At 41.1% G+C, this 12,130-nt stretch overlaps 1 long non-coding RNA gene across 1 annotated transcript; it reads left to right on the top strand.

Moving 5' to 3' along the window:
• Window positions 1–656: 656 nt before the first annotated feature.
• LOC310896606 lies at window positions 657–6,745 on the top strand. Its single transcript, XR_014581663.1, has 3 exons — window positions 657–2,692; window positions 3,971–4,008; window positions 4,895–6,745. It is a non-coding gene; the product is annotated as an uncharacterized lncRNA (long non-coding RNA).
• The last annotated feature ends 5,385 nt before the right edge of the window (window positions 6,746–12,130 follow it).

Genomic DNA, 12,130 nt, shown 5'->3' with positions numbered 1-12,130 from the left:
CACAGTTAAGTCCAAACATGCTCTGAGCCACTGTGCCCATTTTTGCCTGGAAGAAGAATGGTAATAATGCATAAATGCAGCTGGTGTCATTATTTTGACTTCAAGGAAGCCGCAGCTGCATGTACTTGCTACCTGAAGAGCTGAAGTCAGATTGAGCCTTCCTGTCCACAAGGGCCAGAATCCCCAGCTAGGCTGGGTCGGTGACCTCCTGGAGTTGTGCAGGTCTGCACCACCAGCAGAGCTCAGATCGTGCATGTGTAGTGCGCCCATCTGTGTACTCACACTGGGTCCCCACCCATGCAGTCTGCTTGACTCCACTGGGGTGGGTTGCGATTCATTGCCATAACTGCTAACAGAGCACAGGTGCTCACACTGGGCATGTTTACCTGTGCCCTGCTTCTGTTGGTCTGCAGGTAGAAAGTGTCTTTTTATAAAGCCAGCTACTGTGGTATGTTCTGGCATAAGTCCTGAGATGAATCTCCTGGCGTATCAGTTTCCCTGCCTTTGTGCTCCAGAAGTTATATAGCCTAATGGAAGTCAATGGTAGAATTTACTCACATGAACTGGGAAATAGCAGGAATCTTCTTTCATCGGCTTATTTTATCTTCAGCTGCAGTCAGGTGTGCTCTCCTGGCTGTGGCCTTACCTGAGGAGGTTCCCATCCGCAGCCTGTTCCTTCTAGAAGTTATTATCAAACATGACAGCACTACTGCTAGTGGTACTGCTTCTAATGTAGTCGAGGCAAAGTGGGTTAAGTGCCTGATGCATTCAGGTGTTAGGTTTGCTTTTAGTTGTTGTTGTTGGTTGTTTTTTTTGTTTTTTTTTTGTTTTGTTTTGTTTTGTTTTTTACCCAGGACATGGGTTTTTTGATGAACAAATGGTGTTTTTTTTTTTTTACCCATTTTGACAGCTGCTACGACTGTACACTCAGAGAATTATTCACCCATTACACTATGAATGGTGATTTGCTGCTGGCTGCAAACTCTCCAGGAGCTGGTTGATTTGATTTACCCCCCAAAGCCTCCCAATACCTAGCGTAAGGGGGAGCTGAGAGGCACTGCACCTTCATCCTGACTGCACAAAGTGCAGCACAGCTTCTTGTCCCAGGTACAAGTAGATGAGGTGATGCTAGTGTGATAGAGTCATGCCAAAAAGGTGCCACAAAATATACTGATAAATCGTGATCTAAGGAGATTGCACAACTCCCGTTAAATTCTTCCAATGTTGGCAGGTTAACCTGCGCTGTTTGGTTGGTTGTCAATGTCTGGGCCTGCCATTTGTGAAGCTGTACTGCAAGAGCAGAAGGAAGGCTTCTCATTGCCCTTTCACCCTGGGTAGGGGAACAGCCAGTGGGCCAGCCACCACACGGGTGGCACAGCACCCGGAAGGCCATGGCTGCGCTTCTGGACAGCGGGGCCATCACGGAGCAGGCACGGAAGGAAGCTGGTAATCCCCTTATTTGTATAAACTCAACATTTCCTCTCCAGCAGCAGCACTCTGTGCCTCAGGGCTCAAAGTAGCAAGGATCCTTGGAGGGAGGGTTGTTCCCTACTTTCAATTTTTAATTATTCATTAGCTTTCCTCCCCACATCAGTGACACGGGCGATGACAAGGATGCCCAACAAGATGGCTCCCCTTGGCCACACACTCGAGGCCTGCTTCCCACCAGAGTGGAGCAGACCTTTTGTGCTCCTCACGGCCTGCCCCATACCTTCAGCCCACCTTCCAGAACCTTCTGCTTGCCTCCACAGCGGCCTTCATGTGGGGCTAACCACATGGTGGTCCCACACACTGCCCACCCAGGGCCCCTCAGGGAGAGGGGGCACCCGCCTGACGCCCAGGACAGTTTTCTTTTTGGGGAGCTTTTCTTTCACACAGCACAGCCTGCGTTTCCCCCTCAAGCCTGTGTTTCATCTGCGCTCAAACCCGTAATTCAATTACCATAAGCTTAAATTCATTGTTTAAAATGGTACTCGGGCTTAATGCTTTTTCAATACATCTTTGTTATTTGAAATCAATTCATAAAACTCTCTACATGTACTATTTAAATTAACTTTAATTCAAAGTCTTAGCAGAATCAATATTTAGCAGGTTTCGGCAAGCTGTCCAACTCTATTTACATAGGGAAAATATTGCTGCTGCTGCTGCTGTGTCTGAGGCAGGAGCGGCCGCCAGAGCCTCCGGGGGCCGTCAGGCCGGGGGTGCCGGCCCGAGGGGCTCAACACAACGCAGTCTGCAGGTGTTGTACGGCCCCGATCCAGCTCTTTAATCAAATTTCATCAGCTGAATAATGTTGGTGATTTCCTGGCATGTCAGTTTTATTCTATTTTATTTCCTTCAGAAAAGGATCGAGTTGAGGGCAATGTTTGTTCAATGCAACTCAAAATGGGGAGGCGGGTATAAAAGCTTATGTATAGCTTTGAATTATTATTTTTTTCATTTCATGAGAATATGTTTATGTAAGAACTCTATTTATGACCAAAGCTTTTTTCATCAGTCTTTGGTAACCCAGCAATTAACAAACTATATCAAAGTTAAGCTTGTTCAAGTTCAGCTTGTTCTAATTTAAAAAAAAAAAAAGCTCATAATGACATAATGAAATAAATATGAGTAGTAGCCATTTGCCCATTCACTGAAAGAACCATCTTATCATACTTAATCTCTTAAAAGCTGCAGTCCTCACCTCCTCTTTGTAAGTATCTGATAATACATAACATTTTAAGACACTTTCACTGGCATGGTGAGGTATTATAGGCACACCCCTTCATTTTCATAGAATCAAAAGTTGATGGAAATATCTCCTGTTGTTCTGAAACTCTTTGGCTGACAAGGAAAAAGCAAGTGGTAACATTTATTATACAACACCTGAGATCAAACAGTGATTTTGCTATAGTAAATTATGAAGAACACGAGCAGAACAATCACCTGAAGACAAACTTTCATTTTCTAATGAGCTGTTAGGCAGCGGTATTTACTAAAATTAGTATTAGCATTATCAGCTGCAGACAAGTCAAAGTTAAAAATACATGATATTACTGTATCTTCAAATTTTTGAACATTTTTGGGAATTTCAGTACTCTTTTGAAAATAATCAAATTAATAGTGACTCATTCCCCCTTTAACCATATAGTAACAAATGAAGTGTTGTAATATTTTGACATTTCTATGGCTCAAGGCACTGTGTGGCTGCAGAGTAGGATACTTTTTTACTAGAAACACAATGTAGTTGCAGCAACGTACAACAAATAAAGTGATGGGAATTTGCTAAGTAAATAAATAAAACCTGCCTGAAATAGCAAAGGTCTCTGTAAAGATCTTTTTAAGGTCTTAATTTAAGTCTAGATGAAAAAGCATATACTGACTGCATTCTATCTGAACATCTTCCTCCACAACATAATTTGAGAGAGTATGAAATGGTATGGATCAGTCTTTACACCTCCCATGGAAGTTCTGCTTAGATGCACCCTTTCGACCACAGGGCTCTGTATGGACTGCCTTTCCTTATAATGCTCTTTGTGAGGCATTAAAAAGGTTTGCAGCACTCTGAGCTTCTCCCTAACTCTTCCCTTCTTTAGCCTGAAGGAAGGTTGACAAGAGTTTAAAGGACCGCAGGGCACAAGCTGATCTGTGGCTATCCAACTGCTAATAACTCTGCCTGGGTTTGCCCTTATGATGTTGTTCCATTGTTAAAATAGATGTGTTAACTGAAACCATCCTTGCATGACACTCACCCTGGAAGTTGTGGGTTCTTTGGACTTTGAATCAAATAATGCATCCATCATGTTAAGAGAACCCTTCTGTATTTCATTAATTTGTCATGAAGTAAGAGAAGGCTGAATCAATCAAAGTTCTCAGAACAACAGTAAGTGGAAATAACAACACAGTTTTCAGTGCAGAGATTTCAGTAACTGAGATTTTTATAACTAGAAGGAAAGCCTATATGATTCTAACTTTATTTCTTATATTCCAGAGAGTATTCTCCAGTTTTGAAGCAAGCCTTGAATAAAGGTAGGAAGCTGTTTTGTTAAGACACGGTTTGCAAGGCTTTTTGTAATTTTGAAACACTGATAAATAAAAAATGTGTTGCTTCAGTACTGAATAGTAATAGGTAATGTGTCTATGATACTATTGCAACAGTGATATTTAATGTTATACAGCAAGATGGGAAGTTAATCAAAATAATAATGTGAGTTATTTTGTCCACTATGAATTCAAATGTATTAAACATGATCAAAACAAAACATTAAATTCAGCTGGTTTGTTCTGAATTTTTCCCCTAACAAAAATATACTATAAAGCAGAAAATTATTTCCATGATTCTACAAAACTTGTCAATTGTGGTGAAAGTTCAGTCCCTGATTGAGAAAACACAAACCTTAACCCAGAAAAAAAAATAAAAATGTGTTGACTTGATCTCATTAAGGATAGGAGTAACAGAAGGAAGTAAAGAGAATGTGATGGAGAAGCTTACTAAAATCTCTGCTATCAGTACTCCCTAAGCAGTGATAAATGTTATTTCAAGCAAAGAAAAGGCAAGTGAACATTACGATAGTCTGGATGGAGCTAAGCACACTATTGCCAAGGCATCACCATTTTTCTAGGAGTTCCTTGTCAGCTGTATGAGCTGCAGAAGCCACGTTAGCATAGCAGCAGGTAACCAGCTGTACCTTTGCTTCACCTGGTTACAGCGCTGGGGAATTCAGAGCTTTATAGTTCCCTGCTGGCAGACGCACTCTGTCTCAGTGGCACATAAACTTGGGTCTGGCCTGCCGTAGATTTTAGTCTAGCTGACATGTAGCCATAAAGTTAATCAATAGCCTCTGATTCTGCTGAGTTTACACTGAAATATGCAACACGCCATTACAGAGCTTCTGATTTCCCACTGCCATTTCAGGTAGGCCATGGGAACTCACCTTCACAGCTGGAGTTTGCACAGAAATTGCTGTGTGCCCACCTCCGGCGCTGGGCTGGGAGCTGCGGGAAGGCAGCCGCCCACTGGCTTCTTCACCTGTGGGTGCCTGCAGGGCCCACTGGGCATGGGAGGGGTGCATCCTGACACTGTTTTTTACACCTGTCGCATCTGGCAGGTAGGTTTTTTCTGAAAGGTTGGTTATCCTGTTCCAGTCAGAATGAAACTTGGCACATTTGGGTCTGTTTTGCTGCGTTTATCATAAGGAAAAGCTACTGACTGATTTTCCTTAACGTGCTGACCAGCCCGAGCCTTTCACAGATGCTGATCCTATTCTAGAAAGCTCTTATAAGTGATGCCATTCATTCCCACCTTATAAGAGACAGTTACTTAGCAAAATGACAAAAAGACAGACTAATGTCCCATCTACGTTAGCGTGTGTTGTGGGAATATTTGCCATACCAGGCAAGTGAAGTAGTTAAAGTCACTTCTCCCACAGTCAGTCTGTGTTTTCAAAGAAACAGAAATGATTCGGAGACACAGAAAGGGGCCTGGAAGTAAGGAAGACCAAAAAAGTACCACCGTGATGGGTTGTTGCCGACTCAGGAGCCAACTCAGGACAGCATCAAGAACATACTGAAGTCATATACCTGTAAGATGAATTCAGGCACATTTTTGAAGTTCAGCATATGCTTAAAAAACTTAGAAAATTTGATTAACATGCAGAAACTTAAAAAAACATTTCCTGGCACTTTTGTGCCATCTTTCTGCCCACGGGTGACAGCTGAGGCCACTGGACGCCTTTAGATACCCTGGCTTTAGAAAGCATTTCCCTAATTTCTGAAACTTTGAAATGATGTGACATAATGAAACAGCAAAGTTATGTCAATTTGGCTTTGTTGTGTTTCTTTTTGTTGTTGTTGTTGCTGCTGTTGCTTTGGTTTTTATTTTTTTTCACTTGCTGTTTCTGTTCTTTTAACAGACTTTAGAGTAAATATCTAAAGTGTAAAAATTAGCACTCTCAACGTGGATTTCTTACTTCTGGCTTCTTACTTGTAACTTATTTTCATTGAAATTCAAACAAACACAACCTTCATTTGATAAGATACTTACCACACAAAATACTACCAAAATGAAGGGAAAAAAAATTCTTTGAATCTCAACAGAGAGGTGAGAACTTGACATTCTTTTTGTCTTTAGTTTTAAAAAAAAGCTCTTTAAAAGGAGAAAAGAATGTCAAAGGAAACTTAAGTCCAACAGGCTTTTAATTTCTTTACAGCATAAAAATAAAGTTTTCAAACTCTCTTTGTTCTCAACTAAGTAATACATGGCATTTGTTTAAATAACTAAATGTATAAATAATAAACATTTTGTAAGTCTTATTCTGAAATAGCGTCATTGAAGGAAACTCTTTGAAGTGTGAATAGTCCCCCCCATGGCCTTCTCCCCCCAGATCTTCTTCAGATCTTGCAGAACACTTTGCTGATTCCCGAGAGACACTTTTGGTCTATTGAAGATTCTAGCTAAAGTAAATAAAGATGTTTAAATGTTTTAAGTGAGTTTTTGGGGTAGCACTAAATTAAAATTGTACATCTTTCGCTTTTCCAGAATTTCACTGCTCTGTTATTTAAGCTTCAAAGTTCAATTCACTGAAGAACTATTCATAATTTATAGCTCAGCTGAGTATCTCTTTCCCTTATTTAAGTTTAGTTCTCGGGCAAGAATAAGAGACAGATGTTTTGAGCAGAGTGCACATGGATGTATTCTTTGTGAAAACCACCCTGAGGGGAGGCGTTCAAGGCTGACCATAAGGTTAGTGGGCTTCTCCTCTGAAAAGCTCACCTGGAGACATCTGAAGGGTGTTTGGCCCTTTTGGAAGCTCAACCACTTGAAAACATTTCCTATTTGTTATCTAACAAGCTTTATAAAAATAAAGCTTCCCTTCCTGGGGATCTAGTCCCAGTATTTATCCACAGACCGAGTCACTTCATAGGTGTTACTGGGTTACCCAATAAGCACACTTCACATCATGACAGAGAAGAGTCGGTCTGTGGACTAAAAGTAAATTCTTGCATCTTTTTTTTCCCCCTGAATTTCCTGAATCTATCAGCAGTATGACAACATGGGAATGGGGCACGGCGGAGGAAGGAGGTTATGAGATGCGAACTCCTGTTGTTCAGGAGCTAGGTTCCAATCATAAAGTTCTCGATTCTTGCTAGTAGGGCAGATGCCTGCGTAAAGCCCCATTTGAGTTAATGGGATTCTGCATCGGTCGATGAACCTGCATTTGTACATCAATATCATGAGATCAGAGTCTGACATTTCTCCTTGGAAAAAGATACTCTGGGCTATTAAACACCCTCAGCTACCCAGGCCCAATGACCTGTGCTTTCTAGTACTCGTGCAAGTACCAGCAAGCTGAGCTTTATTATATGCTGGATTACAGATAATTAAAAAGATCAAGAAAATGATTTTTATTTAAAAGTGTCAATTTAGGAAGGCTTTTAAAAATAGTGTTTATAGGAAAGAGCAAATGCATAGCATGTTAACGTTACTGATTAGTTTAAAACATTGAGTACAATAATCCATTATTTTAATTAGTTTTCCAAATTGCTGGCAAATATAACAGAGAGATGCTATCTGTGGAGAGGTAAATGCTTCCTTGTAATTGTTTTGGATTTTGCTCTAACCTTTAATGAATTTATTCTTGCAATGACAAGAACATCATTTTTATTCCCGCACGTACGTTAGGGAAGTTCACATAAAAGAACGAGACACCTGGGAACTCGGCAGAGTTGTGCTTTGACAAATGACCTCATTGACTGTGTTGACAAACACTGACTGTACTGACGGATGACCGAACCGCAGATGTTGGTGTTGCGGACAGCTCTGATTTAAGCCATCGCTACCCACCGACTGCCTGTTGCTGCCCCGTTCCTGTGCTGTGCCATCGCCGCTGCCCTGCTGGGGAGCTGCTTGTGCGAGCTCTCCCTCATCTGCTTTGAATAAAACGAGACAGGAAAAGTCACACCTTTTTTTTATTTCAACATATTTCAACTGTTTACACTAGCCTGGCTGATTTTGCCTGGATCAGGTGATCCGAGCCCTCATGCAAATTACTGCAGCAGCAGAATGGTAGCAATTCTTCCCGACTGGGAAGTTGACATGCCTTAGTGATGCCTCACGCCTTCCTGTGGCTGGGTTTTGTGTGTGTGTCCGAGCTTACTGTGTAACCTGCAGGCATACTTCTTCGGGAGGGTAGGCAGGATTTTCCTGCAGAGGACACAAGGGTCCAGGTAACTTAGGGGAGAAAGAGGCCTGGGTGAGAGAAGTTTGTGCGTCACCTGTGGAGGGAGAATGATGAATCGTGAAGGGGGCGCTGGGTCAGTGGAGGTGGGAAAGTGTGCGCTGGCATCTTGATCTGAGAACAGAGGACATTCTCTTCCACATACCACCACATCTTGTGCATTTGTGGGGTACAGTAGGGAACTGGTGCTTCCTCTGGTGATCGGTACTTTGATCCACTGAGCAGACTCACCCAATGCATAGGGTAACAGAAGAGGAGAGAGAGACTGTGGTACTGTGCAAGCACCTGCTCTCCCACAGCAGCGCACCTCTTCCTGCCCTGTTCTGTGACTGGGGTCACCGGGTGCATCACCCTTACAGACCACAGCTCCTTCTCGTGTGTGTTGGAAGATGTGAGAAAGGAAGCAGGGTATGTGAAAGTGAGTGCCAGAGGGAAGTCAGCCCCTGAGATTGCCTTGTCATAAAAATGCGGGCTTCATTGTGAACGTGTTTGTAAGCAAGGAGTACTTTGCTCTGAAAATAAATGCTGAAATTGTCTTGTGTTATGCAAAATGATGATAGTGTAGTGTGCGTTGGTCTTAATGCAATCCATTGAAATCTGTGCTAAGTTTCCCAGTGGCTGCTCAGTGATAAAGCAAATGATGCAGGGAAGTCTTTTGATATTCATTTGTGCATTCACACAAGCACCAAATGAAAGCCAGCTATTCCAAGGATTTTCTCTGTTTAAATACAGTATTGTAATTTTAGGGTTTGGGTTTTGTTGTTTTTGGTTTTTTTTAAGACATCTTCTCAAAAATCACAAATTTTCATTGGTAAATAGTTTTGTCGTGTTAAGAAAATGTTGGTTTGGTTATAGATGTTACCCTGTGGGTTTCACAGAGATGGGGTTCAGGAGGGGGAGAGAGAGAGAAAAAGAGAGAATTGCTGCCTGGGGGAAGGGAAGAGTAAATTTAAGATACCAGAGATGGGACACAGTTAATATGGCTGGGGAGAAATGGATAGCAGAATAGAGTGCGCATGCTGGCCCTGTTGGTTTTGCCCTGTATTAAATCTTTGGAGCGCTGCCTTTTTCCTGTGCTGTTTAGTGCAAGGTCAATGATTATTAAAGCTCTGTGTCTGATCTTCCTGCTCGGTCCCCCCATTCTCCTCTCAGCTGCTGCTCTCTGAACTCTGTTCTGCTCCAGCCTTCTGCTTACCCTGTTTATCCAGCTCGTGTTTTCATGCCTATAGGTGATTTCTGCCCCTCACAGATGGCATGCAGACAGTAAAATTTGTCTTTCCCATTCTTGCTTACTCATGTCTTTGTTCAGGCCTTCTGACAATGCTTTAGAACAAATAGTAATAGTATAGATCATTACAAATCTTGAAAACAAAGCATGTCAGAAATTAAATCAATGCAAATTGTCTTTCTGTGGGAATAACTCTTCTCACCCCAAAGCCATTTTCAGCCTTTCTTTGTATTTATTGATTTCTTCCTTCCACCATTACTTTGTCCTATCATAATGTCCTGTTACTCTTCTACGGTGTTTTTGGCCTAATTTAGGACAATATTCTGAGAGTCTGAATGCAGATAACTGCATCTATACATGGATGTACCACAGTTCACATATGGTACCAGAGAGCATAGCTTATTCCTGAGACTACTCACTGTGGTGTGTTACAGAGTGTAGTGCATGAAAATAAATCTTCCTTTACTTCTTGCAAACTGTGTCAGTATTAGGGGGTTGTAATAAAGCAATTATTTCAGTGCAGTGTTAATTTCCCTCATGTTACAGGTTCTGTAGGACAGAGGGGCAAGGATCAATGCCTTGATACTGTATAGTAAAATACAATGTGCAGCTTGGGTGGGTTTAAATAATAAATGACAATCCTTCCCTGGCTTTCTCCCAGACTAACTATAACTGGTCTGTATCTATAGTCATGTGTATCTTCTTATGTGTATCATCCTTATGGTGACAAAAGTACTCATCTTCTTGGTTCACTAACCTTAATAATATGCAAGGAGACATTTGGAAACATAAGTGCGTTTCTAAGCATACATAGCATATCATTACTCTGAAACTGATTTCACAGAGCATTCATAATGTGTGGTATCACAAATGCTCCACAGAGACAGAGTGTTAGAAAAGAAAGAAGGTTTTGCGTTGACATCAATTTGAGGAGAAATGGGAGTCACAGGAATGGAAAAGCAATAAGAAAACAAGAGGATGAGCTTAGAGACTGCAGATAGATAAGCCTTATGAAAGGTTGGATGGAGAATATAGTGTTTTCTCTCATGTGAAGGAATAATCTGAAAGCAGCCTTTAGACCTTCAGAGATATCAAATGCACAGGCAGTAGTCAATAGGAAATGGGAATTTGCTGGTTCGCATTACAAAAATTCACTGCTTTCTGTTTAAAGAAGGTGCAGAAAAGCTCTGATCGCAAACCACTGTCCCAAGGCAAGAGGAACAAGCAAGGGAGGGACATGTCACTTCCAAACAGTCCCTGATTCAGTACTCCCCGAATGTGAAGAAATGAAACACTGTCTGAAGAATGTGTGGCTCCTGTTGTTTCATTTGCACACTGCTCAGGTCTCAAACCTATTAACACAGCTCCAGGAAATCTTGAATTTCAAATGTCTGACTGCATTGAGCTTTGCACTTGACTAATCAAGTCAAACATTGTCTGCTAATCAGATTTACAGGTGTGAACCTGTCAGCATGTGGGGATAGGCCACGTAAACACGCAGAGAGATTCAGATAGCTGCCCAGCAGTATCTGAAATTACAACCTGACCAAGAGAGCTGAGTACTGGATTCCTAATTTTCAAGCACACTGATATAGAGATCGAGAGAATTACCCACATTTTCTTCCACATCCTGTGCTTCGGATAACTGGTACTTTAAAGAACCCATTCCTTGAAATAAATGAATAAATATATAAATATATCTTCTGGTAGCTCATATTCTTGGATAATCTGTACTTCCAAATAATATGTTCAAAATCAGAGGCAAAAACAAGGAACTATTGGCAAAGGAAGAAAAGGTTACTGGGGATTAAAAATGGAAAAGCTATTAAAGAAGTGTCCCTCTGGGATAAACTTCCCCTTGTAGTGTTTACACACAGACATATTACCTACACAGATACTAACCAGTGTTTGGGGGTTTTACAGATAACCTGGGAGTTACATGTGTGACAGTATGATAAACTGATTTCCATCTAGATATTTCCATTCTTCACTTTCTAACTGCATCTCACAAAAACAAGTGTTTTTCTGCAAACAGAACTCATTTTGGTTATGTGCTTTGGATGCTTAATCAGAGTCTGGCCTAGCAATGATACAATCATACAAAAATATATTATAAAACTTTTTGAAAGCAAATAAAGGCATATTTAGTTTAAGGTACTTACAGAGGCACCCATAAATGGTGTAAAGTGAAGTACACCAATTCAGAGTCCATTTATAGTTGCCTTTGGTCATACTAGATGTTCAAACATATGTTTTAATAACTACGTATTATTAAATATCTCATATGTAGTGTGGGGTCATTGTTGCTTTCTTACTCCATATGCATCACAAGTCAATGCTTCAGGATGCTGACCTAAGAGAAGCAACAGAAATGTAGTTTGATCCGCAAGCCACTGAAAAGTGTCCCCCTCTGTGAACAGAATGATTAGATATAGTTCTGGGTAAAACACATTTCTAGAAAATGTTCCTGAGTCTAGCTGTGATTCTCTATATTGACAAATCTTATGGGTGGGATAGAATAAAAGACACCTCCTCCGTATTTATCAAAGCTGTGAAGGGTTTAACTATTCTGTGTCTACAATCACTGTGCTTTAGTTTTTTATTTCATTCTCTATAGAGTTGCTTTTCCCACTGTAAAAGAGAGTCTTTACTCTTAGAACTGCTGGCAATATTTAAAAATTGAGTT

The sequence above is a fragment of the Anser anser genome (genome assembly GCF_964211835.1).
Source record: "Anser anser genome assembly, chromosome: 3".
Classification (NCBI taxonomy): Eukaryota; Metazoa; Chordata; class Aves; order Anseriformes; family Anatidae; genus Anser; species Anser anser.
Note: the sequence above shows the minus strand (reverse complement) of the source record. Positions and strands in the feature narration are given on the sequence as shown.